A 9,955-nucleotide genomic window follows, 5' to 3' on the forward strand; every position below is an offset into this window, starting at 1 on the left:
GCATTTAAAAAAAATTAATAACACTGCGGCCTCACGGCGCTAAGGTCCCAGGTTCGATCTCGGCTCAGGGTCACTGTGGAGTTTGCACATTGTCCCAGTCTTGGCGTGGGTTTCGCCCCTGCACCCCAAAAATGTGCAAGCTAGGTGGATTGGCCACGCTAAAATTGCCCCTTATTTTGGAAAAAATGAATTGGGTACTCTAAAATTTAAAAAATAAATAAAAATTAATTGCCCAGTACAGATACTTCAGCCCAACATCAATATTACGTAATATAGAATTACTCTTTATTAATTTTAAGTTCTCAACTAATTGGATTCTGTGATCAAGAGTGCGGGATATTGCCCCCTTGAAAAATAATCGCGAGGTCGGAGCAGTTCCAGGTCGTGACCCGACACTGATTGTCAGTTCACCTGTCCGGAAGTCCTTCCTGGGGTTAGTCAATTAACAATTGTGGGTGAGATCCTGAGGGAGATCGTCCAGAGGTGGGAATGTGTCAATTGACTGACCTGATGACGTTGGGATATCTGAATTAAGTCAAGTCCGATCCCACCTGCCTGGGAAAATTCCATTGAGTTCTGAGAATATGGAACTCGGTGCCCCAGGGAATATTTTTTCATTCATTCTCGGGACGTGATCATCGCTGGCAAGTCCAGTGTTTATTGCCCTTCCCTAGTTGCCCATGAGAAGGTGGGGGTGAGCCCTTTTTTAACTTTTGCCGCTGTGGACTGTGTTGTGGAGATATCCCACATTGCCATTAGACATGGAGTTCCAGAAATTTTAACAAATGAAGCAGTAGCATTGGCCACCTCTTCAAAAGACTCCAGCAAGTTAGTTGAACAGAGTTTATCCTGGACAATTGCATGCTGACTTCCCTTAATTAGCCCCACTTTTGTCCCAGCGACTATTCATTCTGGTCTGAATTATCATTTTTAGAAGCTTCCTCACCATTGAGGTACGGCAGACTGGCCTTACCTCTGCACTTACCTCTGCAGCCTCGTTTGAATAAGGGTGTAACACTTACAATTCCCCTGTCCTCTGGCCCCAACCCTGAGTCTAAGAAAGGCTGTAAAACTCTGGCCAGTGCCTCCACGATGCCCATTCTCACCTCCCTCCGTCTCGTTATTCTCGTTTTTTAATTTCAGAATTTGCCACCATTTCTTTCTCTGACTGCTGAAGGAAGCCAACGTTGCCAAGTTTGGGTTGAGGGAGCCTTTGGGGCAGGAATTTGTTTTTGGGTGTTATTGCTGATGTGTTGGGTAAGCTGGGTCTGCGAGGACTGCGTTTACTGTAGCAGAGAGAGAGACAGGCTTCCAATACTTGAAGAAATGCAACTGTATTTTATTAAACTCTTAACTATTAAACATGCTTGAACTGTGGGTTGACACTATGCGAGTTGACTGGAGACCTGAGGCTAACCTGACCAGACTATCTTACTACCACAAGGTGGATGTTCTAGTTGCTGCTCACAGCCTTTGACTGTCTCAGAGGCTGGATCCCGAGAGAGCGGGAAAACTAGTGCCCTCTGGCTTTATAGAGGCCGTGTCCTGTCTGGTGATTGTCTGCTGTGTTCTGTATGTTCATTGGTCATCCTTTGTGTCACTCACTGTCTGTCTGTGCACCATCATATACCCGTGTGTATATTATGACAATTGCATGAACTGCCCAGGAGTTGTGGTGGAACCGAATGTGGGGGCCACTCGTACAGGGGGAACTGAAGTGACATCTTCTGTTCTGTGCTAACTCCAGGATGCATCTCCATCCCCTTTGAACCCATTTTGAAAAAAAGCATTTCCTTCTTTCCTCAATGTCATCAAGTGCTCAGCCTTTGATCTTCAAACTGCCAGATCCTGGTGGAAGAACAATTGCCTCATTCTTTGGAACTTGATTATCCTGAGAGGACTTCATATTCCCCTCCAACGCGGTATGTTTTTGAACACACCCTGTTACACAGTTCAGGGGGCTTTACAATTTGCTGGGCAATGAGCACCTGAGCTTATTTGGGGCTTGTGGTGGGGCCACCGGAGCGAAGGTCAGAGGCCCAAGTTGATCTCAGCCATCTTCACCTGAACAGCTGGTGACAGAGGAACAGGAGGGCCAAAATATGAAAGCAGATCACTGGCCTATCATTGCGACAGGGGCATGAGTGGAATTGAAAGGAGGAGGAGACTGGAACTACGTGGTGTCTTAAAGGAAAAAAGCAAGTTGTTGAGGTGTGGGGAGGGAATTCTGGAGCCTCAGGTTTAGTAAAGCACATTACTGTCCACTTAAAAATATGCAAAGAAGAAAACAAGTGTGAGTTATGGACGGATCATTCACTTTCTCCACACAACGCCTTCATTTAACACAACAGTCTGAACCGGCGCACAAGGCACCTCTTCACTTCAATGAACTTGACTCACTCAGGTGACTCATCCGGTCAGAGAGAAAGGTAAACAAATATTGTGAGAAATAAAATAAGGGAATTAAATTTCAAGAAAGCACACACATTTCAGGGCACTTGACTGTCCGGCGTCACCAGCACCTCTTGTAACCATTCAGACAAAATGTTCCACTTCTGTGCAACGTTAAGTATTACACAAATAAATATTTGTATGGCAACTTACAAAGCGTCTTGAAGCTCTTTGCAGCCTATCAAGTACATTTGGCATGTAGTCGCTGATGGACAAAATGCAGCAACGAATTTGCGTACAGCAAGACCCCACAAACTACAAAGTGATAACGATCAGATATTCTTTTTTTCTTGGTGGTGTTGATTGAGGGATAAATATTGGCCAGGACATCAGGGCTAACTTCCCTCCTCTTCTTTGAAACCGTGCCCTGGCACCTTTTCCATCCATTGAAGGACGGCGGGATCTCAGTTTAACCACATCAGAAAGATGGCAGCGCCAATACGACAGCAGCCTGCCTGACCCGAATCTACAATCCCCCTCACGCCCGATTCTTGATTTTACCAAGGGGAAAAGACTCCTTCAATACTGAAGTAGTCTATGTCCAAATGCAGCAAGACCTGGACAATATCCAGGCTTGGGCTGACAAGTGGCAAGTTACATTCACACTACGCAACTCCCAGACAATGACCATCTCCAACAAGAGAGAATATAACCAAGGCCTCTTGACATTCAATGGCATTACCATCACTAAATCCCCCACTACCAACATCCTGGTGCTTACCATTTACCAGAAACTGAATTGGACTCGCCTGATAATTATTGTGGGGACAAGAGCAGGTCAGAGGCTAGGGAACCTGCAAAAGTAACTCACTTCCTGACCCCCCCCAATTCCCGTCCATCATCTACAAGGCACAAGTCAGGAGTGTAATGGAATACTCTCCACTTGCCTGGATGAGTGCAGCTCCAACAACACTCAAGAAGCTCAACACCACCCAGGACAAAGCAGCCCACTTGATTGGTGCCCCATCTACAAACATTCACTCCTTCCACCACCGATGTACAGTGGCAGCAGTGTGTACCATCTACAAGATGTACTGCAGGACCTCACCAAGGCCCGTTAGACTGCACCTTCCAAACATATGACCGCTACCATCTCGAAGGACAAGGGCAACAGACACATGGGAATACCACCCCCTAGAGGTTCCCCTCCAAGTCAGTCACCATCCTGACTTGGAAATATATCACCGTTCCTTCACTGTCACTCGGTCAAAATCCTAGAATTCCCTCCCTAACAGCACAGTGGGTGTACCTACACCACATGCACTGCAGCCATTCATGAAGTCAGCTCACCACCACCTTCTCAAAGGCGATTAGGGATGGGCAATAATTGTTGGCCTTTCCAAGAAAGCCCATATCCTGTAAATGAATTTTAAAAACCTTGCACTTGCTCAATATCTGCAATGTAATCGCAGAATCGCATCTAATGTTAGAAATTATGTTGAGTTTTGCAAGCATTAGCTGGTTCAGTTAGTCCTCTGCCTATTGCGACAGGCTGTTTTGATACGATCCTCCAGTTGTTGGCATGTACGGCCATCGTACCTGGCATTGCACCAGCATTGAAACTCACAGACCACACTGCGCTTTTTGACAAGCCTTTGTGACTTGCTCACAGCATCCTGTGACTAGAAACTAGCACTCGTGTTGCTGCTGGATAGCAGAAGTGTAAAATGGCCAGCTTTACCTGTTGCTCAAATCTCGGAGATATCTTGGGTTGGATTCTCCAAAAATGGGGCTATGTCCCCACGCCGGCCTAAAAACTCTGGCGTTTCACTCTTGACTTTCCTTAAAAAAGTCAAGAGGTATTCTCCTACCTGCAGGGGGCTGACATGGCCCTGGAGTGCTTCTCGCAGCTCTGGCGGCAGATATGGGCCCCTGCACTTCCGGTCGGGAGTCCGTGCATGCGCACGGTGGCGGCCTGGAGCGGCTGCGCCAAACGCAATGGCGGACTCAGCCAGCGGACCCACATCGAAAATGCAGGCCCCCCCTGAGATGGCGCGCGCCCGGCGGATTCGAGCCGCCCGATCGCTGCCCCGGCCCCCCCCCACCCCAGTGCTCGATCCCTCTGCCCCCCACCAGGGTGGCCGCAGACGGAGGTTCCCAATGGGAGGTTAGAACCACACCATCGGGACCTCGGCTTGTTTTGCCCGGAGAATCGCTGGGGGGGGGGGGCTTCTGTCAATGGCCATCCGCGCCGCGTAATCCGTACGTGCGGGATTTCCGCGCATGGATCGATTCTCCGGCCCGCGCAAAACGCGATTTTGGGCGTGGGGCTGCGGAGAATCAAGCCCCTCGCCTTTCCATTCTCACGAATGGGCCCGAGAGCGGATATTTTGCGACCTGAAAAGTGCCTGGTCTGTCTCAACTTTCCCTACTGCCTCAATTTAAATTGGAATAATACTTACCTGGCAGGCGTGAAACCATGATCAAGAAGGTGGTTCGCCCAGGACGAGGCTAGCCCATTGCACTTCGAGTGTGCTGCCTGCCCCCTGCGATGCCCCCAAATGCGGGATTTGTGGCAGTGAGGGACTGTGTTGCCACTTCTCCCTGATTTATGTATTTAAAAATAGAATCCTTCCCCTACAATTATGTAGTATTTTCTCCAACCCCAGCAACTATCCCATCCCATTATTTTCCTCCCTTCCATTAAAAAAATGTAACTTGAAATTATTTAAATAATTATAGGACATCTTAGGAATGCCCTACAGGCATCGATTAGACTCTGCATGTGGGGAGGCTGCCAGCTTCATGGAGGTCCTCTCGCTGTACAGTTCCAGGGAGCCATGGAGTCAGTTGGTTCAAAGAGGGGACAATGGTCAAGGAAGACTATCCCTGCAGCACCAGTGTGCCATCCAGAGAGGCCTGCCTGCTTGGCTGCTCTGATGTTTAATTTGATACTTGTCTCTATGAGGACCGTTCAATGCCAAGTTGCACTCTTGATCCCATACCTGCCTCAGCAGCGCCCACATCTCATGGCGGCTCTGATGGTCATAGCTACCAGCCTTTTGATTGGCCCTGCAGTATCTAAAGCCCCGCCCACTGTCCTTCATTGGATGGCGAGCCCAGGGGTCATCAGTTTGGAATCTGCCTCTGGTAAAATTGCTGAGCTGGACTTGCTTCTGGCAAGTATAGGTTCAGAAACCCATCTGGCCATGATGTATGGGGCCCCGAAGTCTGCAGTAATATCCTCCTCACTGGGTCAGCATCTACATGTAGGCCGACAACATTCACAACAGCTCCCTCAAACTTTCCACTCCTGCCTCTGTGCTGTCAGACAGCTGACCTGATATCTTTTCTTGGATGATCTGCAATTTCGTCTAATTAAACGTTGGAAGGTTATAATTTTCACATAGGCCGAACCCGAGGAATTGATTCCGTTCACTCCCAAGCCAGCCTCTCGGGTTGAATCAGCTTCTTTGCAATCGCAGCAACTCCAGCTTTCCTGGAGTCTACCTTTCAGCCCTACCACCCTCTCTGTCGCAAAGACTGCCTGCTTCCTCCTTGGTAACTTTAGCTGCCAGTGCTCCTGCACCAGCCCACTGACCCAGGAAATAAAATCAGCCAGGCCTTCGGCTGAAGGCAATCCAGTGACCTTTCCTGGAAGGGGGGCACATAGAACTGGGACAGTTGGGGGAAAAGAATGAATGAGCAAATCTCCAATATTCTGAGAGAACGTGTTGATGCACGGTCAATTGCACAAAGACTAAAGTTGGGTCCAACTGTGGCTTTATTACAGTCAGATGCGTGGCCTCCTGCTGCAGCTGGCGAAATGGCAGGGCACTGGAGGTCATGCATATTTATACAGTTCTCCCTGGGCGGAGCCAGCCGGCAGGAGCTACCGGTGAACCTGTAGTGCAGGTCCTACCTTACAGTTCCTATTACAGTGGTTCACCACATTCACCCCCTGTTAAAAATGAGTCCGGCGGGGGTGACGTGAAACTATATACAATTAGTGCGGTTATGTACAGTGGCAGGGAAAGAAAAGTCTATGTTGACGGTCCGGAGTCCGTCAAAGGTTCAGCCATCCAGTGCTTTGGTGCTTCGTTGGGAGCGGCGTAACGGTGGCGGTGAAGTCGGTGCTGGCGGTGGTGGAGGTGGCACCGATGGCGGTGGTGCAGTGCTGATGCTGGCCAGTCATCGGGGAACTCCGGGAGCGTGCCGAAGTCCTCTTCATCCTCTTGTGCAGAAAAGGAGAGGGGGGGGTGGTCTGGTGGGGTCAATATTGGCGGCGCTGTGGGAGGCGGGGGGGGGGGGTGCATTGGTGGGGGGGGGGGGGAGTGTTGGGGTGGAACCTGACGGTGCCAGGTCCCTGAGTGAGACAGTATCTTGGCAGCCGTCGGGGAACTCAACGTAGGCATATTGAGGGTTGGTGTGGAGCAGGTGAACTCTGTCCACCAAGGGGTCCACCTTGTGGAGTCGGACGTGCCTACGGAGAAGGGCCGGTTCTGGAGCAGCGAGCCAAGTCGGGAACGACACCCCGGATGTGGACTTCCTGGGGAAGGTAAAAACACGTTCATGGGGTGTGCTATTAGTGGCGGTGCACAATAGTGACCGGATGGAGTGCAGAGCGTCAGGGAGGATCTCCTGCCAGCGAGAGGCTGGGAGGTTCCTGGACCGTAGGGCCAGCTGGACGGCCCTCCAAACCACCCCATTCTCCCGTTCTACTTGCCTGTTTCCCCGGGGGTTGTAGCTGGTTGCCCTGCTAGAGGCTATACCCCTGCTGAGCAGGAACTGACGCAGCTCATCGCTCATGAATGAGGATCCCCTGTCACTGTGGATCTAGGTGGGGAAACCAAACAGAGCGAAGATGGTGCTGAGAGCCTTAATGACGGTGGCAGATGTCATATCGGGGTACAGTGGTTCACCACATGTGTCAACAGTTTGCAGATGAGCACACACCTATCTGTCTATTGCAGAATCCAGTTACAGCGATTGATTTAGCGGCTAATCAATATAACCAATTGATGAGTGTGACAAATGTTGAATTCTTTACCCGTCAGTCTGGCCTCAATAAAACTCGAGATGGATTTGTAGGCATAGTATTATTTACTTTCACATACAGATTCCCATAGGTCATCCTATACCCCTCCTGACCTGGCCATACATCCCAATTGGCTCACTTCTCATTCCTTAACCCTAGGCCTCTTGTTACCCAGCATCCTTTTCTCCTCCTCTACCAGACACCCCTCCCCCCTTCCTTGCCATGCTTGCTGAAATCCTTTGTCCTTTGTCTTTTGTGAACTCACTAGAATTAAACTGGCCTACATCTACATTACTGTAACTAATATTTAAACTAACTATTTTATATCACATTCGTCAAGTATAGGTGAGATCTTGCATGTGCACTGTCACTCAACAATGAATGACACTTGAAACAAGTCTCTCTTCCCAGCCTCTCCTTTTAATAACTCATTAATTTTATCCTAAACTCTGTGCATAATGGTACTCAATGATGTTGTTATTTAGCCAACTGAGTTGCTTACTATCATCATCAGTATGCAACTGATATTCAGCATTGCCAGGGGCTGACGGAGACCCACCGAGGAAGAGAAATTGGTTGCAGAGCGGTTGATATTTACACGCCTCTCTGAATAATCTACACTGGGTCCAGTGGAGTCTTAATCCAACACCTAAGATTCATAAAGAACCTTTTAGTGCAGTGAAGCGTCCAAAGTCCCGAGCAAACAGACTGTGACACCGAGCCACAAAGGAATATGTGGCCAAATATCTGGGCTGGAATTCTCTGGTTGATGCGATTCAATTTTCCTGCCAGCTGCGCACTCCCGCCAGAGGGTTTTGTGGCAGTGCCGGTGGTTACATAATCCCATTGACAAACGGCGGGAAGGTAAAATCGCGCCGCCAGCGAATGGCGCGCGGCCGAGAATCCCATCCTTGGTCAAAAATGCAGGTCTTAAAGAGCATCTTAAAGGAAAAGAGAGAGGTTGAGAGAATGACGGAGAGAATCCCAGAGCTTCGGGCCCGAGCAATTGAAACTCCGGGCACCAATAGCGGAATGATGAAAATTGAGGATGCTCAAGAAACCCGAGCACAAGAGATCTTGGAGGGTTGTGGGGCTGGAGAACGTTATGGAGGTGGTGGTGGTGAGGCCATGGAGAGACCTAAGAACCAGGATGAGAATCTTAAGGTCTAAACCTTGCCAGACTGGGAGGCAATGTAGGCCAACGAGCACAGGAGGTGGTGGGTGAATGGACCTTGGTGCGTGGGATAGGACACAGGCATGTTGTCTGGAGATTATCACACACTTTGACTACTTTATTATTCAAACTTTTCACCCAGTTGCCTTTATTTGCGAGATGAACAAAGCACAGACACAAGTTCACAATTCAACCCAAGTTTATTTTCAAACACAGCAAAGCAGGTATTCTCCCAAATTATCCCAACTATAATATGCCTGAGATCCTTAATACTACCCGTGTCGAGGAACTGGTTCGAGCCGTGGGTCAAATCGGGGCCTTCGCCTGCGAAGGTGGACCTCACACGCTGCTTCCATCTGTCCTCTTGTCCGCTGTTGAGTCTTAGCGCTGCCTCTGCGCCAAGTCTTCGCTGGGGAGGGTCTCTGTGTGTCCTGTTCTTATTCCCCTCTTCGCTCCCTTCCAGAAGCTTCTCTGGCCCTCAGTCAATGAAGTCACGGGGCAGGGGCTGCAATATCCAATGGATTTATCAATTGCAAGACTCCAGGAACCCCCCCCACCCTACCCCACCCCCCACCAGGGGTCCATCTTCAGGTGCATTGTCTGCACGTAACCTTATCCCATATAAAGTAACAGCGGGAAAATCTGGCTTCAACAATCGATCCACCTAAATGGGACCGATTATCTTCCGATGTCGTGTTTGGAGGGCAGGCCTGCACGTGGCCCGGATGTCTGCCTCTGTCCAGTGTATTCGAACTTGGCCATTGGACTTCCCCATCAGGCCAGTCTGTGGCTCTGACTGTGGCTTTAATTTAAAGTGTCCAATTGTATATCGGGGCTAAAATTCAGGCCGTTGGCCATTTTACCACAGGCAGTGGGGTTTCTGGTGAGCTGAAGTCTCTGCAGAGTGGAAGGTGGGAGATTGGACAGGTGATGATTGCAATAGTGCTTTGACTTGGTCTACTGGAGGATGACTCCGTTAATTAGCTATGGGCGTCACAGTGCCAAACCTTGGGCGAAATTCTCCGTTATCGGCGCAAAGTCCGCCGACCGGCGGCAAAAAACGGTGCAAATCCCACCTGCATCACGCCGCCAAAAACGTCGCAAAGTCTCCGGCCCGGAATGGGCTAGCAGCGACGTGACGCTATCTGCGCTGGCTCACGTGGTTCTCACCGTGCGGCGTCATACACGCCGCACGGCGTGATGGCTCATTAAGGACACGCTGCTCCCCCCACTCGACCAGAACACCCGACCGGATGGCTGCCCGCCGCTCAGTCCCGAGGTTCCAGTCTCCTGACATTGAGGCGCTCCTGGACGCAGTGGAGCAGAGGAGGGAGGCCCTGTATCCCGGGCAC

The 9,955-nt window shown here is 49.9% G+C and overlaps 1 pseudogene; it reads left to right on the plus strand.

Moving 5' to 3' along the window:
* The first annotated feature begins 4,845 nt into the window (after window positions 1-4,845).
* Window positions 4,846-4,998, plus strand: LOC140386094 (U1 spliceosomal RNA; annotated as a pseudogene).
* The last annotated feature ends 4,957 nt before the right edge of the window (window positions 4,999-9,955 follow it).

The sequence above is a fragment of the Scyliorhinus torazame genome, chromosome 11 (genome assembly GCF_047496885.1).
Source record: "Scyliorhinus torazame isolate Kashiwa2021f chromosome 11, sScyTor2.1, whole genome shotgun sequence".
NCBI lineage: Eukaryota > Metazoa > Chordata > Chondrichthyes > Carcharhiniformes > Scyliorhinidae > Scyliorhinus > Scyliorhinus torazame.